The sequence below is a fragment of the Natator depressus genome, chromosome 1 (genome assembly GCF_965152275.1).
Source record: "Natator depressus isolate rNatDep1 chromosome 1, rNatDep2.hap1, whole genome shotgun sequence".
Classification (NCBI taxonomy): Eukaryota; Metazoa; Chordata; order Testudines; family Cheloniidae; genus Natator; species Natator depressus.
In genome coordinates, this window is record NC_134234.1 from 238,391,662 (window position 1) to 238,409,267 (window position 17,606).

Below are 17,606 nucleotides of genomic sequence, written 5' to 3' on the forward strand. Positions count from 1 at the left end.
AAGTCTTTTAACTTCTCTGCCTCAATTTGCCCATTTGAGATACAGGACTAAGAATATTGAATCGCCTATTTCATAGAAATGTTGTGACAATTGGTTAATATTAGTGTTTAATATTATTACTACAATAGCTTAAATAGCTCAATAAATATTTACTCAACCATGATAATATTTTTATTATTTATTGTTTGTAGTCCAGCAGCACTTAGAGGTCTTGATCAAGATTGGAGCTCCACTGGGCTAGGCACTGTATACATATCATAGGAGATAGTTTCTTTCCCAAAGAGCTTGCAATCTAATAAAGGTAAGATGCAACAAGTGGATGTGTCAAACAAGTGGAGCGTATAGGACAGTGAGGATCACAGTGACAGTGAAATGAACCCAGTTACAATTAGATGTTTGAGGCAGACTTTTTACATATTAGTATTAAAGTATTGCCATATTAATAATAATAATATTTAACCATTTAAATAATACTGTTCATCTGAGGGTCTCAAAGTACTCTATGATAATAATAATTTAAGCCTCACAATGATCCCCTACAAAGCAGGGAAGCATTATTATTCTCTAGGAAAAAATATATAGATATTTTTAAAAATGTAATAAATAGATTCAGAGGGAGATGTCCTGGCCATATTGAAATCAATGGGAGTATTGTCATTGTCTTTACTGGGGGCCAGGATTTTACTCATAGTTTTTAAGGCCAGAATGGAGCATTATAATTATCTAGTCTGATCTTGGGGTTGAACTAAAGTATTTCCTCCCCGCTCCCCAAAAGACATGGTGTGGTGCAGTATAAAGGTTTTATCAGCATGAATTTGGGATAATTATATTATTCACAAGTGACAAATAGTGTTTTTCTAGTAATATATGTTCCCTATTGTCATTTAGGTAGTCATTGTTATGGTAGATCTAGTTTATTTTCTGCCTCCTTTCCCCTCTGCAGGAAATCCCACACTGGGACTAGATTTCCCACAGAAGGGCACACACTTGTATCAGCCTGGCTTTCTAACCTTTGGTATTTCCTTGTCAGCAACCAAGTTGGAGGAAAATTTCCTGCCTAGTTATTGTTCTGATCACTTATGTAGTAACGTCTCAAACACTGGAGCATTTCAAATATTCTAGCCGCAGCACAATTCACTGCAATTATGCCAGTGGGCTGAGAGATCCAAGTTCATGTTCAAATACCCTTGAGCCAGCAAGGAGTTCTGTTGAGTACTCCTGGGCTGGTGCTACCAAGGAGGCAGTGGTGCATTAGCTCTTTGTGGAAGGGATCATCATGCCCACTAGCGACTGTCCAACTTCGAAGATACATCAGCAAAAAGCAGTGCTTACCCACAATCAAACAGGATCTTCCGTGGTTAGAATTAGAAACCATAAATGCAGTTGTGTGCTACAATCAAATTTAACCAATGAAATAACGTCTGACTAGATGTCCCTTGTGAAATGTCCACACAAAAAAACGTTGAGAGCCCATATCTACACAGACAATGACATGCTCTACTGGAGAAAATGAAGAGGGGACGAGTGTGTTGAATCTCAGGAATCAGAGGACCCCTCAGGAAAACAGAAAATGTTTTGGATGTGCAAGCCTGTTCACACTGCAGATATAAAACCATATATGCTCTCAGGATACAGGGACATGATCTTACCAACACACGCAAATAAAAATCTGTTTTATCAAAAGCTTTTTTTAAAAAAGTAGTAGTTTAGGGCTTTGTTTGGAGATTAGTAATTTTCCCAGGATGGTGGCAATGACTTTTTTTCCCCTCAAAGACATGCTTCTAGCAACATGAATGTGCTAAACTCTCGAGTCAGAAGTTACACATTTGATTTTCAAGATAATAACTAATACGTCTACTTTAGGGGGGAAAATCCCATCAAAGGAATTCACTCCAACTGAAATGTGCATTACAGAGTTTCATAAAATGGACCAGTGTTCAGAAATAGATCAAAATAGGAAGTTAAATGCGTTTCAACATTGGTTTCTTACCTTACTTTCCTAAAGAAATTATGGAGACTAGTTTTATCCTTCAGATTTAGGAGCTCTGAAAGCGCTAATATCCTCTTGGAGACAGGACAAAAAGTCAGGAGATTGGTCACTTACCAACTTTCAGATTCTAATCAATATTTTTTGTGATGATTCCCTATTTTCTAAATTTAAGAACCTTTTAAATACCAAATGTTGTGACTATCTCTGGTACATCTATGTGACATTACGTTATGCATATAATTAATTCAGATCTGCTCACAATGCATTATACATTAATTTTAATGCCTTAATACTTTTTAATTTTGCTACTTAATTAATTAACTGGGTGCTCCACACTCAAGGGGGTTCATATGTCTTGTACTGTGTTCCATAAGAAAGCTCAGAATCTGCTTACGTGGATATTCACAGCGGTATATTCACAGTAGCAGCTCTGCGTTCAAGAAAATTAGGATATAAATATAGGTTCAGCTCAATAATTTGAAAAGGTTATAGGATAATGCGTCTAAGGGGCTTTTTGTTGCTCCATAGAAGATATCTCAGAACCATTGCACAAACCAGAATGGTTAGTATCTGTGCTATGATCTTTGCTTACATCAGATTACGAGGGTGGTTTCATCCTAGTCCCATGTATCCACTTTACAAAACCATCATTCTGGAGATGGGCCCAAACCGAAGTCCTTTATGTGAACTCCTCCATCTGGGAAAGAGTGCTTCTGCATGCATACTTTGTACCTTAGGCCCAGCTGCACTATCATATTTGGCAGAATTTAGTACTATTGGCAGCCTCTGTTTGAGAAAGGCCCAGGAATCAAACAGTAAGGATCTTAAACAGGTCAAAATTAAAATATTTTAGCCAAACTATGCAAGAGGTTATAAATGGAACAGAAGAGGATGCTGGAGATCAGGAATGACACGTACTGGCAGGGCTGGATGCTGGTGGACCACACACATCTAGAATAGCAGAAATGAAGAGTTTGGAGATTAAGACAGAGTGCATTCATAGAGCTGTGTACGAGTCACAAGACAGGAACAATAGGGTGTTACAGGCCATGATTGAGCTACCCTGGCAATTCTATATGATAGAAATTCATATTACAGCATAAAACAAGTTAGTGCAAAAAATGAGCACTATAACATACCCACCGTAAAAAATGTCAAAGACGAAAAATCTTACAAATGTTTGTAGGTCTTATAGTCAGATGAAAATTACTAAACAGCTATAACAAATAATACTTACAGAATCTTCTGCAGTACATAATTCATAAGCACATCAAAATAAATCAAAACTAAAAATCATGTTCAACCCAACTCTAACTGGAAATGTGTTAAAATGTAATTAGATTATATTTCCTTCTCATTTCTCCTGGGAAAGGGAGGAGAAGGACCCACTAAAAGAGGCACTAAAGGAACTGCCAGAGATGTAGATGAAGAACCAGGGATGACACTAACATAAAAGCCAAGAGAACATCATTTCAAGAACTTAAATACCACTGACAGTATCAAATGCAGCAGAAAATTCAAGGGAATGGGGATGGAGAAGAAACCATGAGATTTGCTCACAAAGAGGTTGCTGCACAACTTGGTGAGAGCAGTTTCAGTGGAGCAGAGTGGAAAGAAAAGAGATTGGAGTGGGTCAAGATTAACCCTAAATTTATCCTTTCATGTAGGTGTAACAGAAGAAGTGACAAAAGGAAGACAGGACTGTGGCCTACTGCACAGTTTCCAAAGGGCATCCCATGCATAGGGGGCAGTGTAGATTAAGGTCTGAAGATTACTGAGGGAGAAGGGAACAAGTGGGCAGTCAAGGCTGGCATCACTGGTAGAGCTGAGGGTGGTGAGGGATGAGGTGAAGTAAAAAAAACAAACCCAAGAGTGGATAGTGACAGGTTTTACTAGGAATTCAGTCTAGAGACCTATGTCCAGCTCATTAATTTTTTCTTCATAAACCTACAAACTGGTCTTGATGTTATTTTAGAACCAAAGTGTGTATCTCCTCACCTCAGTGCACAAAGATAGATTGTATGGGCACATCTCCCATAGTATTAATGAAAGATGGATAGGATAGTTAATGCCTTGCTCACTGAATTCTGACTATATCTTTAAGCATATATGTAGGCAGTGAAATTGAAGCAGGTTTAGTCTAGTTGATTCCTTTTAGCCACACTATAAATCAAGCACTAATCCCTATTACTCTGTCTCTGAATTAGCATTCCCTCAGTGCTCTGAATTTCTTCTGTGTATTGAAGTCATTTTGCTCATTGCTTACTCTCCGATGAATTAATGGCTGAAGCATTTTGTAACTGTCAGTGTTTTGACAGCATATGAGCATTTAATTATATGCCATCTTTACCCTGTATAGTAAACTTCTTTCTAGCCTGTCGCACATCAGCCAAAGGCTCAGCAGGACAACACAAAGCAATGTACACCCCCAAGCTTTCTATTTGCTCTTTTACTGGGCAAAGAGGCACAGAAGCCCTTGTTCAAACTCAAAAAGACAATTCCATTTATTTATATTTTAAAGTAAATTTCAACTGGCAAAAGAGGACAGATTGACAACACTGGAGACTGAAATCTATTATTTATCTACAGAATAGAAACAGCATGGGCAATGGTAGTGCAAGCTTCCCACATGTTGCTTCAATGTGTCTCTCCCCTAACCTAGAGGAATCATCTTTAGGGGTTGCTCATTGAATCCTTTCCCTCTCTTCTGAGGCTGCCATCTAGAGTCCCTGTTAGTGCCATTTATTGTGATGTGGCTACCTTGTCACCAGACATGGGACTGAAACCACCAACTCATGTCACATAGAACACATAACAGATGTCAGATGAACACAAATTTTAGCCACTCCTGATTATAGCAGTGACCAAGACATGAACAAATGTATACCTTCAGATCAGCGGCACTGCTATGGGTACCCGCATGGCCCCACAGTATGCCAACATTTTTATGGCTGATTTAGAACAACGCTTCCTCAGCTCTTGTCCCCTAACGCCCCTACTTTACTTGCGCTATATTGATGACATCTTCATCATCTGGACCCATGGAAAAGAAGCCCTTGAGGAATTCCACCATGATTTCAACAATTTCCATCCCACCATCAACCTCAGCCTGGTCCAGTCCACACAAGAAATCCACTTCCTGGACACTACAGTGCTAATAAACGATGGTCACATCAACACCACCCTATACCGGAAACCTACTGACCGCTATTCCTACCTACATGCCTCCAGCTTTCACCCTGACCACACCACACGATCCATCGTCTACAGCCAAGCTCTGCGATACAACCGCATTTGCTCCAACCCCTCAGACAGAGACAAACACCTACAAGATCTCTATCAAGCATTCTTACAACTACAATACCCACCTGCGGAAGTGAAGAAACAGATTGATAGAGCCAGAAGAGTTCCCAGAAGTCACCTACTACAGGACAGGCCTAACAAAGAAAATAACAGAACGCCACTAGCCGTCACCTTCAGCCCCCAACTAAAACCCCTCCAACGCATTATTAAGGATCTACAACCTATCCTGAAGGATGACCCAACACTCTCACAAATCTTGGGAGAAAGGCCAGTCCTTGCCTACAGACAGCCCCCCAACCTGAAGCGAATACTCACCAACAACCACATACCACACAACAGAACCACTAACCCAGGAACCTATCCTTGCAACAAAGCCCGTTGCCAACTGTGCCCACATATCTATTCAGGGGACACCATCACAGGGCCTAACAACATCAGCCACACTATCAGAGGCTCGTTCACCTGCACATCCACCAATGTGACATATGCCATCATGTGCCAGCAATGCCCCTCTGCCATGTACATTGGTCAAACTGGACAGTCTCTACGTAAAAGAATAAATGGACACAAATCAGATGTTAAGAATTATAACATTCATAAACCAGTCGGAGAACACTTCAATCTCTCTGGTCACGCAATCACAGACATGAGGGTCGCTATCTTAAAGCAAAAAAACTTCAAATCCAGACTCCAGCGAGAAACTGCTGAATTGGAATTCATTTGCAAATTGGATACTATTAATTTGGGCTTGAATAGAGACTGGGAGTGGCTAAGTCATTATGCAAGGTAGCCTATCTCCCCTTGTTTTTTTCCTACAAACCCCCCCCAAGACGTTCTGGTTTAACTTGGATTATTGCTGTGCACATTGTAAGGTGAGCTATTGCCAGCAGGAGAGTGAGTTTGTGTGTGTGGTTTTTGGAGGGGGGTGTGTGTGTGTGGGGGGGTGAGAACACCTGGATTAGTGCTGGAAATGACCCACCTTGATTATCATGCGCATTATAAAGAGAGGTTTCAAAGAGGGATGGGCTATTACCAGCAGGAGAGTGAGTTTGTATGTGTGTCTGTGGGGGGGGGGGAAGGGTGAGAAAACCTGGATTTGTGCTGGAAATGGCCCTCCTTGGTGATCACTTTAGATAAGCTGTTACCAGCAGGAGAGTGGGGTGGGAGGAAGTTTTGTTTCATGGTCTCTGTGTGTATATAATGTCTTCTGCAGTTTCCACGATATGCTATGCATCCGATGAAGTGAGCTGTAGCTCACGAAAGCTCATGCTCAAATAAACTGGTTAGTCTCTAAGGTGCCACAAGTACTCCTTTTCTTTTTTCTTTTTATGAAAGTTTCTGTATCTCATTTTTACTACTATGACACTAGTCTGACATGTGCTAATAATACTTAGTACTTCCATAGAGCTTTACATTCTGAATGCACTGTAAAAACATTAACCAATTAATTATTAAAACATATACACACAAAAGACACACATAAAGGAAACCGCTGTGTAAAAGAATTTTTTTTAAACAGAACATACTCAAAACGCCATACACAATACTAAATTTCTTCAGAATGGAAGTCGATGAGTAAGATAAGCTGATATACAAAGCTACAGAGGTTTGTGCTTCTTGACTCAGGAAAAAATGTGTTCAAATTTCAGCCTACATACTGATGTAAAAGGTCTTTTCAAAGATCCAATCAATGCTCAAAGAGACACCTCTATGGTCCTTACAGTTTTCTCATGATGTATCCTTGAAAGCACATGTATCTCTCCAGGGCACATGAAATAATTTTTGTTGTTGTCATCTCTGTATTGTGTTAAGAAAATTGTTAAGAATAAGTCAAGGTTCAATGAGGAGTGGAAGTAAACTGGTCCATTATGAAAAGCACACGCTGTACAATGCAGGCAGAGGCATCATATGGTTTGTTATCCTAGGCGAGAATCAAAGGCAAAAACCAGTTCCTTACACAACAACCCTGCCCCCCTCAAAAAAAAAAAAAACAACAACAACGAAACAACCAACAGCCCTCTTACATTTTACATTTGATTGATTCCAAATTGCTTCAAACATTGGTTTCACAAGATTAAAATGCAAGTCATTTAAACAATAGTTTACTCTGCAAGCAAATTCCTTCTATAGATTTCCCAGTAATGATGAAAAAGCTTTCTCCCTCCAGATGTTACAAGTTAGCAATGTCTGAATGATTTTATCTACATTTGAGGGTTTATTAAACATTATTTTCTAAAATCATCATAATGTATTCAATTCAGATTTAGCAAACAGACTCTTAAACCTATAGCAGGCAGCATGTTGAATGGGTAGAGCAGGTACCTGGTAGCATGGGCTCCTTGGTCATATTCCCAGCTGAGCCACTGATTTTGGCCAGTTCTGTTAATCTTTTGGTTTCTCAATTTTCCCTTCCGTAAAATGGATATAACAATACTTACCTGCCTCATGGGTTTGTTGTGAGGCTTGTTTTGTTAGTGTTTGTACAACAATGGGATCCTAAGATAAATAGCATTATAGAGAGGCAAAATATTATTATAATGAACCAGTGGTGATCATAGTTCTGAAAAGCTTCTGAATTCATATTCTAATGCTTTTACAGCTATTCCCAGCTTTTCATCTGATACTGCAAAACTATCCCAGATGTTAGTCTTTGACTACTGATCATACACATCTAGAGCTGGGTCTCATGTGTTGCTGGAATTATGCCAGAGCTGAGCTCTGGTACTTCAGGATGGTGCAGTTACCACTTACAGGGGGAGATCGCACTATATGAAAGTCCAGTGCAGGGCTGGGGTGAAATCCTGACCCCACTAAAGTCACAAAACTCCTGTTGACTTCAACGGGGCCAAGATTTCATCCCTGGCCAATAAACTCCTAGCACAATGAAGCTGCCCCTGGGGTAATGCTTTGGTGCTGCAGCATAGAAGTCCTGTATTCAGGGCTCTCACTCCCAAAGCTGATGGAATTTTAAGGACTCATGGAAAATAAACCAGCTCTGGAAGTCTTGTCAGAGAGTTGAGCTGTCAGCCACAGCTATAGCCTTGTTGGCTGCTCCACAGAGCATCTGAGCCTCAGAGAATGTAATTTTGTTCTTTCACCATCAGACCACAGGTATTCCACCCTGGCCATCCACAGGAAAGAGAAATGGTGGACCCCATAAAAGATTTTGGCGAGGAAACTTTATCACTTGCTCAGGAGCAGCCTACAGTCAGTAATGAGGAATCCTTCTGTTGGTAAGGGAAGAGAGAACCAATTCTCAGATACCCAGAGCTAAGCAGAATAGATGCTCATTTATCTTTTTGGGAGGGAAAGTTTAGCCTATGCTTCTATGTGCAGTGGGAGGGGGAAGAGAAAAAACACACATTTAGATCCCAAGTAGTGGGAGAAAACCCAAGTGTAGGTCTCTAGGAATGCAAACTGGAGAACCCAAGTATAGTTCTCTGCAAAGAGAGAGAGAATCTATACTCTGGAGAAGAGATGAAAAGAGAGAACTTGTGACTGGCTCACCGCATGGGAGAAACAGACAGGGAGAGACAAAGCACTAGCACATATTCCAGGTAGGGGGAAGTGAATGTTACAAACCAAAAACACACCAGAAGTACTCACTATAGGTAATTAGTGCTTAAAGCCCCATAGTTATGCCGTAAATTGTCAGTGATTAGTGGAAATTAGCTACACAAATCCATGCTCTGGCTGATGAGAGCCCTTCTTATTTTCTATGAAAGGACTGCACTGGAAATGTTCCCCTATGTAATTTTTGGGAGTTTGTCTTCCTACAAATTTTCACTGCATATCAATCCATGTATTTCTCATAATAGGATTTCCACACAGCTCATTTTAAAGATCTTAATAGATTTACAGCATGTCAGGCAGAAGAACACTGTATTCCCAGCAGGCAGTGGCCTATCACAGTACACTCCTGTTCACAGAGATTGTGGGTCCTACAAAGCTGGACTTAGTCCTTTAGAATAACTTTCAGTGCAAGAAGAAATCTATATGTCTGACTGCCTATCCTCTCCCTTCCTTTTCTTTAGATATCAACATGTGGTTTTGGGTACCTAACTTCAGGCACCTAAGATTGAAAATTTTGGTCAGTATGGTTTACCCAAAGTCACAGAGTAAGTTGGTAGCAATCAGGAATAGAACCCAGGGTTCCCTGTCTCCCAGTCCTCTCCCATTGGACCACATTCTTCCCTATGGGACAAAATAAGTTTTCCAGCCCCTTTATTCAGTACTTTAATTCTCAAATGGAAAGCATACACTATTGATAAACATAGTGTATCAAAACTGACAGAAAAATTCTGTCACTTTTTGTTTTGTTAGCTCAAGTCAATCAACCACATAAGCCATTTATCCTTTAATCTTCTTTTCATGGTAGTGGAACACTCAGAAAGGTATTATCCTGAATTTCTTTTAGCAAGTGTTCAGCAGCAGCAGGCTCCTATTAAAGCAGGCTACCTTTTCTTCATGCTGTAACTGTAGTTACACCAAGGGCAAGATGAGAGCCTCTGTGTTTTACTCCTGAGAGACCTTCCATAGCAGGAGTAGTAACAATTACTTGTTCCATCTATCAGCAGTATAACTAGAAGGATAGGTTAGCATTTTAGATGGAATTTAATTTAGTTTCCTAGTGGCAGCTAAGACCCATTCTTTGCTTGCAAAGTCTGAGACAGGAAAGATTATAGTCCTGTTAACAGTCTTTACTGTGTTTTTTGGTGTGGTACTGTATGTTCAACTGTCAAGTGCTGTAATGGAATATAGTATAATGTGCCATTAGACCATGGAAGAAAAAAGGGCTACCCCTCATAGTCATCCAAGGGAACAGTTCAGAGAGCTATATGGAGTTACTGCATGTATCAGATTCATACTTTGAGCAACAAATTGCTCGGGCCTAGGAGTGTTTGTACCCATTATCTTTACATCAGGCTCGACCCAAGAGAAAAAGCACTCACCCAAAACAGGGGCCCCTCTGTGGTCATGTCAATGAACCAATTAAAACAAATGAAGAAAAACTGTTGGCAGGATGGGAAAAAGGTCCAAGGCTGCATGAACAAGAAGAAAGAAAAGGAGTACTTGTGGCAGCTTAGAGACTAACAAATTTATTTGAGCATAAGCTTTTGTGAGCTACAGCTCACTTCATCGGATGCTGCCACAAGTACTCCTTTTCTTTTTGCGAATACAGACTAACACGGCTGCTACTCTGAAACCTGAACAAGAAGAGAGGTCAATACAGCAGATGTCCATGGTAGGACAAGACGACACAGAGGAAAAAAACAATCAAGGATATAAAAAGACAATTCACCCAAAGAGGTCTCTAAAAGTCATTACAGAGGGAAAATTCTGGGAGCATTTAGAAGACAAAATGGTTGGACTTACTACATGTAAAGAGATACAAACACAGAAGGACATGGACACACATTCATGAACACTGATGGTTCAGGTCTTTAGCCAAGCCCGGTACTGTGCCTTAAGCAGAATTAACAGCATAGGCTGTATAACCCATACAATCTCACTTCTTGCCTCCAAGGAAGAGAAAGTAGCCTTTTTCTCAAACAGAGAGGGACAAACAATTGAATCTTGAGAAAACATTATCCCTAATTTTTGGACAGCCTTGATTCTAGGTTAACATCCTGCACATCCTAGGATCATTGTACACTTTAATGTTCTGATTAGATCAGTCCACTTGTTATTTTACGCCCTAAATAAAGAGAAGCTACCTTTTTTCTATAACTGACTGGACTGGGGCCCAATTCTCCTCCAGTATGAAATAACTAACTCCCACTGAGGAGTTACTCAGATCCTAGGATAGGAGAATAGGGGGCCCATGGTTTTATTTTTTGTGAGGTGTCACTCACTGCTTCTCACCCTCACAACATAGATGTTCTTTTTCTCTCTGGGACTGAAAGAAACTAACAGATTCTTTCTTGGAGAACTCAAAATTTGTTTTCCCTTTTCATTTTCTGAAAATGGCATTGCCCATCTGAGGATATTTAGATAAAATTTCCAAGATTCATGTCTACAATCCCAGGTTAGTGGCAGAGAGGAGACAGTCTTCTGAGGTGAAAAGCCACCCAACTGTTGCAGTCTCGTGGATAATCCAAATCATCCAGTGTAAATTAAGGGACATTTTTTTCCCCTTATCAACTCTTGCAGCTTTTCCCTGACTGCGATCCAGCAATTCACTGGAGGGGGCAGTTTACAAACCTCTCAATTTATTTGCTCCAGGAAAGCCATAATATTTTCCATGGGCAATTCAACCCTTGGATTAATGGATTAACATATTGCAGTAAAACCTGGAACTAATTTCCCTGGCTGAGTTTCCAAACTGATTTGTATTACTAGGAATTGATGATCACTCAGAAGAGACTTCTCTACAAAAAAAAAGTGTATCCACCATAAACTATTCCTACATGAAAATAGTTTGTGGTAGTTACCTGTATAGTCATTTGCTGATATACTTTAAAGCATTGTATACATCAACAAGATAACCACAGCAGAGCTTTCATTAGCCCAAAGAAGGTCAGTTTAACCCCCTGTTCCTAAATGTAACAGCCAGTGGTCAAGAAACCCCTGGTAACAAATTTTATGAGCTACTAGAAGTTTATATGTTACATTCTGACACGTTCACTTGATCTGCAGAGATAGCAGTTCAGATGATTAGTTCCCTGATACTTACTTTCTGCCCACAGAGACACTGCAACAGAGAAATAGGCATCTCCTAAACCAACTTTTTTATTTCTTCTGGGTCTTAAAAAGCTATATGGCAATATCATGAAAGAGGCTATTGGAAGTACTGAATGCCAGATTATTTTCAAGTGAAATTCATCCCATGTCCAGTAGCCAAGCATGAGGTCTTTACACTTCTTAAACCCTATTTTTGAGGGTTTAATGTTGGATTTATGTGGTGTATGGGGCTGCTGCATAGAGGTGAAGAGATCTATCTGCTCATCTCCTCAAATGATCCACGGAGATGGTATAAAAACTGAATTTCAAAAGGGGCAAACTAAATGAATTTTTCAGAATTCAAGTTCAGTAAAAATTGGAATCCAAAATTAATCCTATATCTTCTGCTCACTCTCCTCAGCAGATAGACCATCATCAAGCTTACCAGGCAAACATTATGAGTGCTCTTCCAAATATTCAGAATATAACGGCTTGGAATCCATTATTCTAGAAACACCACACCCAACCCTCCACCTAACACCCTAAAATATCCCTCGAAAGAGAGGAAAAACACTAGGAAAAATGGGAGTACAGAGATATAATAGACTAAACAATACCTTTGTTCCAACTATGATTTCATTATTTTAAAAGTTATTTTTGTCTACACTGAATTATAATACCTACAATCCAAAAGATCTTAAAGCTCTTTAGAGACCAATTGATTTACCATCTATATATAAGAATCATGTAGTGAAATGCTAAGATTTAAAAACAATGTAAGAAACTCAAGTGCAGTTCAAAGGAGGAGACAGAAGTTGTAATGGAAATAGAATCTGAACAGAAGTGAAAAGTAGACTATAGAAAGAAAAAAGACCTTAGAAATCTGATCCAAGTGTACTGAAGCATGACCTGACTTACACTATATCAGATGAGAGAATGCAAAGACTGCTCTTAGTTCAGAAAGAAGATTTAGAGGGGACAAAACTGAGGTGTACCCATCCCATTTATGAAAGTCTTCCTCCTCTGGTCCCACTGCCTAAATACAAGAACAAGGAGAATTTTAAAATTCAAGACCAGACTTTAAAACAAACAAACAAGTATTTTTTTATTCTTTACATAGTAAATCTATGGAACTCACTTGTCACAAGAGGAAGTTAAAAAACAAATAATAATGCAGCTGGATAACTTTGACTATCAATAATATCTGTTAAGAGTTAAGAGCTATGCAAATTAAGAGTATTAGTGTTCAAAATGCCTGATTCAGGCCATTACAACTGCTCCATGCTTCAGCTCCCAGAGGTAAATGCACAACTGGCTATGTGCATTACAGGACTGTTCCAGCTTCCTCTGAAGCATCAAATAAGCCTCACTCCCTGAAGATGGATGTTGGACTTGACGGACCAACAGCCTGATCTGGTGTGGCAAGTCCAGCAATATGTTCTTAATCAGAAATGCCCAGAATGTTTCACGTACAAGCAAAGGAAAATGCTCTGGGAAATTATGAGATAAGACACCTGAAAAAGATATACTGAGGAGGGTATCTGTACAGTTCCAGGCCACTGGGTCCTCTGTTGATCAGAAAACATTTTTCCTCATGTTGGCTAAAGATTTCCCTGATCAAGGAAAGCTTTCCAGTGGGAGCTCAAGGAAATGGAAAGCATTTGTCTGGCATAACCCCAGAGCACTCAGTAGACTTATGGAACATATATATGATATAGTCAGGGTCCTGTGGCTATCAAAGAAAATTTGTGCTGTGATGCTTTCCTTATTTTGGTGCATTATTTATTCCAATCCCTGCTTTGCGTTTTTGGTTTTTTTTAGAACAGACCAGGTGCATAATGGTTAAGTGGAAAGAGCTTCCAGTCTGTATGCCAAAAGAACAGCTTGTTACATCTTTCATCTGACTGCTTTTATTGTTATTTGTGGTAATAGCTGAAGTGGGGGCAAAAGATCTATCTGGCTTTAAGATTAAACTCGATAAATTTATGGAGGAGATGGTATGATGGGATAACATGGTTTTGGAAATTAAATATTCATGGTAAATAGGCCTAATGGCCTGTGATGGGATGTTAGATGGGGTGGGATTTACCCAGGAAAGAATTTTCTGTAGTATCTGGCTGGTGAATCTTGCCCATATGCTCAGGGTTTAGCTGATCGCCATATTTGGGGACGGGAAGGAATTTTCCTCCAGGGCAGACTGGAAGAAGCCCTGGAGGTTTTTCGCCTTCCTCTGTAGCATGGGACACGGGTCACTTGCTGGAGGATTCTCTGCTACTTGAAGTCTTTAAACCACGATTTGAGGACTTCAATAGCTCAGACATAGGTGAGAGGTTTTTCTCAGGAGTGGGTGGGTGAAATTCTGTGGCCTGCGTTGCGCAGGAGGTCAGACTAGATGATCATAATGGTCCCATCTGACCTTAGTATCTATGAATCTATGAATAGAGGAAAAGTCTATGAAATGGCAGTATTTATTGCTAGGAGGTCCCTGTAAGTCTTAGATTCCCTGGGTGTTATGGTGCTGTATGCATGTAGAAAGAGATAGGTCATTTACAAAACTCATTTGCTAACTATCCTGTGTAAATGGGCATGTGTGTATGTATGTGCATGCTACTTGGGAGAAATGGAAGGAGAAAGGATGTTTCCCTCTAGACTATATAAAAGGGAAGGGCTCTTCTTCTGTTTCTTTGCATTTCTTCCTCCTGACCACTAGAGGGGAACACTTCCTTTCTTCTGGATAATACAGGGCGTGGGAGGGAAGAAGCATTACCTCCCACCTAAGGTGCTCAAATGCTATGGTGGTGAGAGTCATATAGGCACCTAAATAGAAAATAAATCTCCTCTTCATCAGGGCTCAGAGTCCCTCAGTGAGCATAAGTCTACCTGAAGTTTCTCAGAATCCTCCATAGATAGTTTGTTAGGAACCAAACCTACTTAGAGTCATCATCCACAATTCACTGTTCATTCTTCCTCAAATGATTAAGATGTTCTGTGTGAACTCTTTCTAATGTCACGAGGACAGGTTCTCTGAACTCGTAACCAGGACTTCAGAATGACCAGAGAAGATTGTTTTCAGACCACCCATTCCAGGTTTTACTCTTAACCCACTATATTCTGTGTCAGGATTTTGGGAGTTTAATCAGTGCTGATTGGATATTTATGCAGCACAGATATCGCTATATACTTCACTATCAAGTTTCAATGCTTTGATTTTAGGAGTACCTAGTAACCGTGAATAATAACTGCCCTTCACACTGACTGACTGTCCCCCTGTAGAAATAACTTGGGGCTTTTATTTTAATAAATTACTTCACTTTTTCCTTTAATTAAAAACACCTTAATCACAAGCATGCAAGAAAAAATAAGCTGGCAGAGCGTATATAACATGATACAATGGCTGGAGTTTGAAGCTAGACAACTTCAGACAGGAAATAAAGCATACATGTTTCACAGTGATGGTAATTAACCATTGGAACAATTTGCCAAGGTCATACGGTGGATTCTCCATCACTGACTGTTTCAAAATCAAGATTGGATGTTTTTCTAAAAGATCTGCTCTAGGAATTATTTTGGGGAAGTTCTCTGGCCTATGTTATACAGGAGAGCAGACTAGAAGATGATCACAACGGTCCCTTTTGGACTTGGAATCTAAGAATACATCTCAGCGATTTCCAGCATGAGGTGCAATTGCTTCACTCATCAAGAGAGGCAGATTGTCAAAACTGCAGCAGTCCACACACCCAGGTCTCAATGCCAAATTCTCCTGCTCATATCAAATGTCACAAATGAGGTGGCAGCCAGACTCTGGCACTTGAGACATAAGATAAAAGGGGCCAAAGTATTTCATCCCTTGACAGGGAGAATAATCAGTGTTTGAAAGCCACAGTGTAAGAGAACAGGGCACAGTGACAGGGTGATGGTTAGCAAGCCAACAGCAAACAGCAAGCCTGCCCATAATTATACTATAATTAATTGGCTAGTGTGTATGTTACACCATTGGTCTTTTATTGAATGGAATAAAAATTTCTCGCTTGTGTGCAATAGCCCTTATACTGCGGCTAACACCTGACAATGACTCTTTTTTTTAGGTCAAGTGGTGAGAGCTTATAAAGCAGCAGATGCTTTTGGTGCAATCTGGTCAGAGCTCTATCCCTGCTGTTGCCATAAAGTTCTGAATGGTGATGATGTGCAGCACAATGAAAGCAGCGAAGGTCCTTTATGGTGAAGGATTTGTTGCAATAACTTCAAATCTTTCATCGGTGCTAGTCCTTGGAGGCAGTTGCAACAGGAAGCTATAAAGTATAGGCAGGACTGGTGGGGACGAGGGGGCTAAAGAAGAGGAAGAAAATAGCAACAAGAAAATGGTGGGAGGGGAAAGAATTTTTGGAAAAACTCAATACAAGTTATACTGTGGATCTTGTGTCCTAATTCAGATCTGCACAAGCATTTGTAGCAGTGAGCTCTTGGAACAGCTCAAAACTATTTACACTGACATTAAATTACCCCTAACATTCAAGGCTCATCTGCCTTGTCAATGCTACTTGCTTCAGATAAGTAATGTATTTAAGCATTTAGAGAACCAGGTATACAATTTTTAGGTTTTCTCCCTCTCTTTGAGTGTCATTGAGACTCAAAGGTTTGGGTGCAACAACAAGTTTAAGGATGTGATGTTGCTTTGGATGCAATCAAAGAACAAAGTCCTGATGTATAACCCAGGCTTTAGTTGTGGTTCATTTTTATTTTACATTGAATATTTACTCATTGAAGCCAAGCACTTATTAACACCGTTGAACACCAGATAATACCTCAAATAAATAGTACTCTTTTGTCATAAATTCTAATTATCTGTAGCAAAACTTATAGCGAAGTTGCTGTACTGACTCAGTGTATTCAGGAAGGTTTAGACACTAACTGAAAAAATGCCTGAGTATACAGAGAGCAAATTGTTCTGTTTCATTCATTACATAGTACATCTGGGTGACACTTTCAACAAAAAGATTTTAATAAAGAAAATCTAATTTTGTATAAAATGATTTTTAGGAAAAGTTTTCAATTACATTTTTTCCCTTTTTTATTGAAAAATTTTAAGACAAAATTTGTTTTAATTTTTTTTGGCATTTATAAAAAAATTGAAAGTTTTTACATAGCCACCCTTCCCCCACTACCCATTTTCATGTGGAAAAGAGAGGGAAAGATAAAAAGTAAGAGAAAGTGGAGGGAAAAACACTTTTTCATACTTTCTTTTTAACTTTACAGCTGGAAAAATGTGAAAAATTGAATAAAAGTCAAAGAAAGTATTGTTTTTCTCACTTTTAAAACTATTTAAAAAAAACTTTTTCCTCACATTTCTCCAGTGAAAACAGTGAGGGGGAAATCCCCAAAACTCTCGATCTCTTTTCTATTCCCTCCCTTCCTCCGCCCCCAATTTCTAGAGGAAAAAAAAAGGGGGAGAAAATAAATAAAGAAGAGGAAGAGGCAGAAGAATCCAAACAATAAATTTTCCCCATTTTTTGAAAAGGCAAATGCAATTAAAATTTCAATTTGAAACAAAAATAATTGTTTTATTTCACTTAGTCTTCTTGTAAACATTTTAAACAAAATGTTTTAATGTGAAATATTTTTGAGGAAAAAAATTGTGATTTTCTAATAAGTT

The 17,606-nt window shown here is 39.4% G+C and overlaps 1 protein-coding gene across 1 annotated transcript in view; it reads right to left on the reverse strand.

The window, feature by feature from the left end:
• Positions 1–17,606, reverse strand: part of CACNA1C (calcium voltage-gated channel subunit alpha1 C) — a 714,429-nt gene that overhangs the window by 494,493 nt on the left and 202,330 nt on the right. The window lies entirely within an intron of this gene.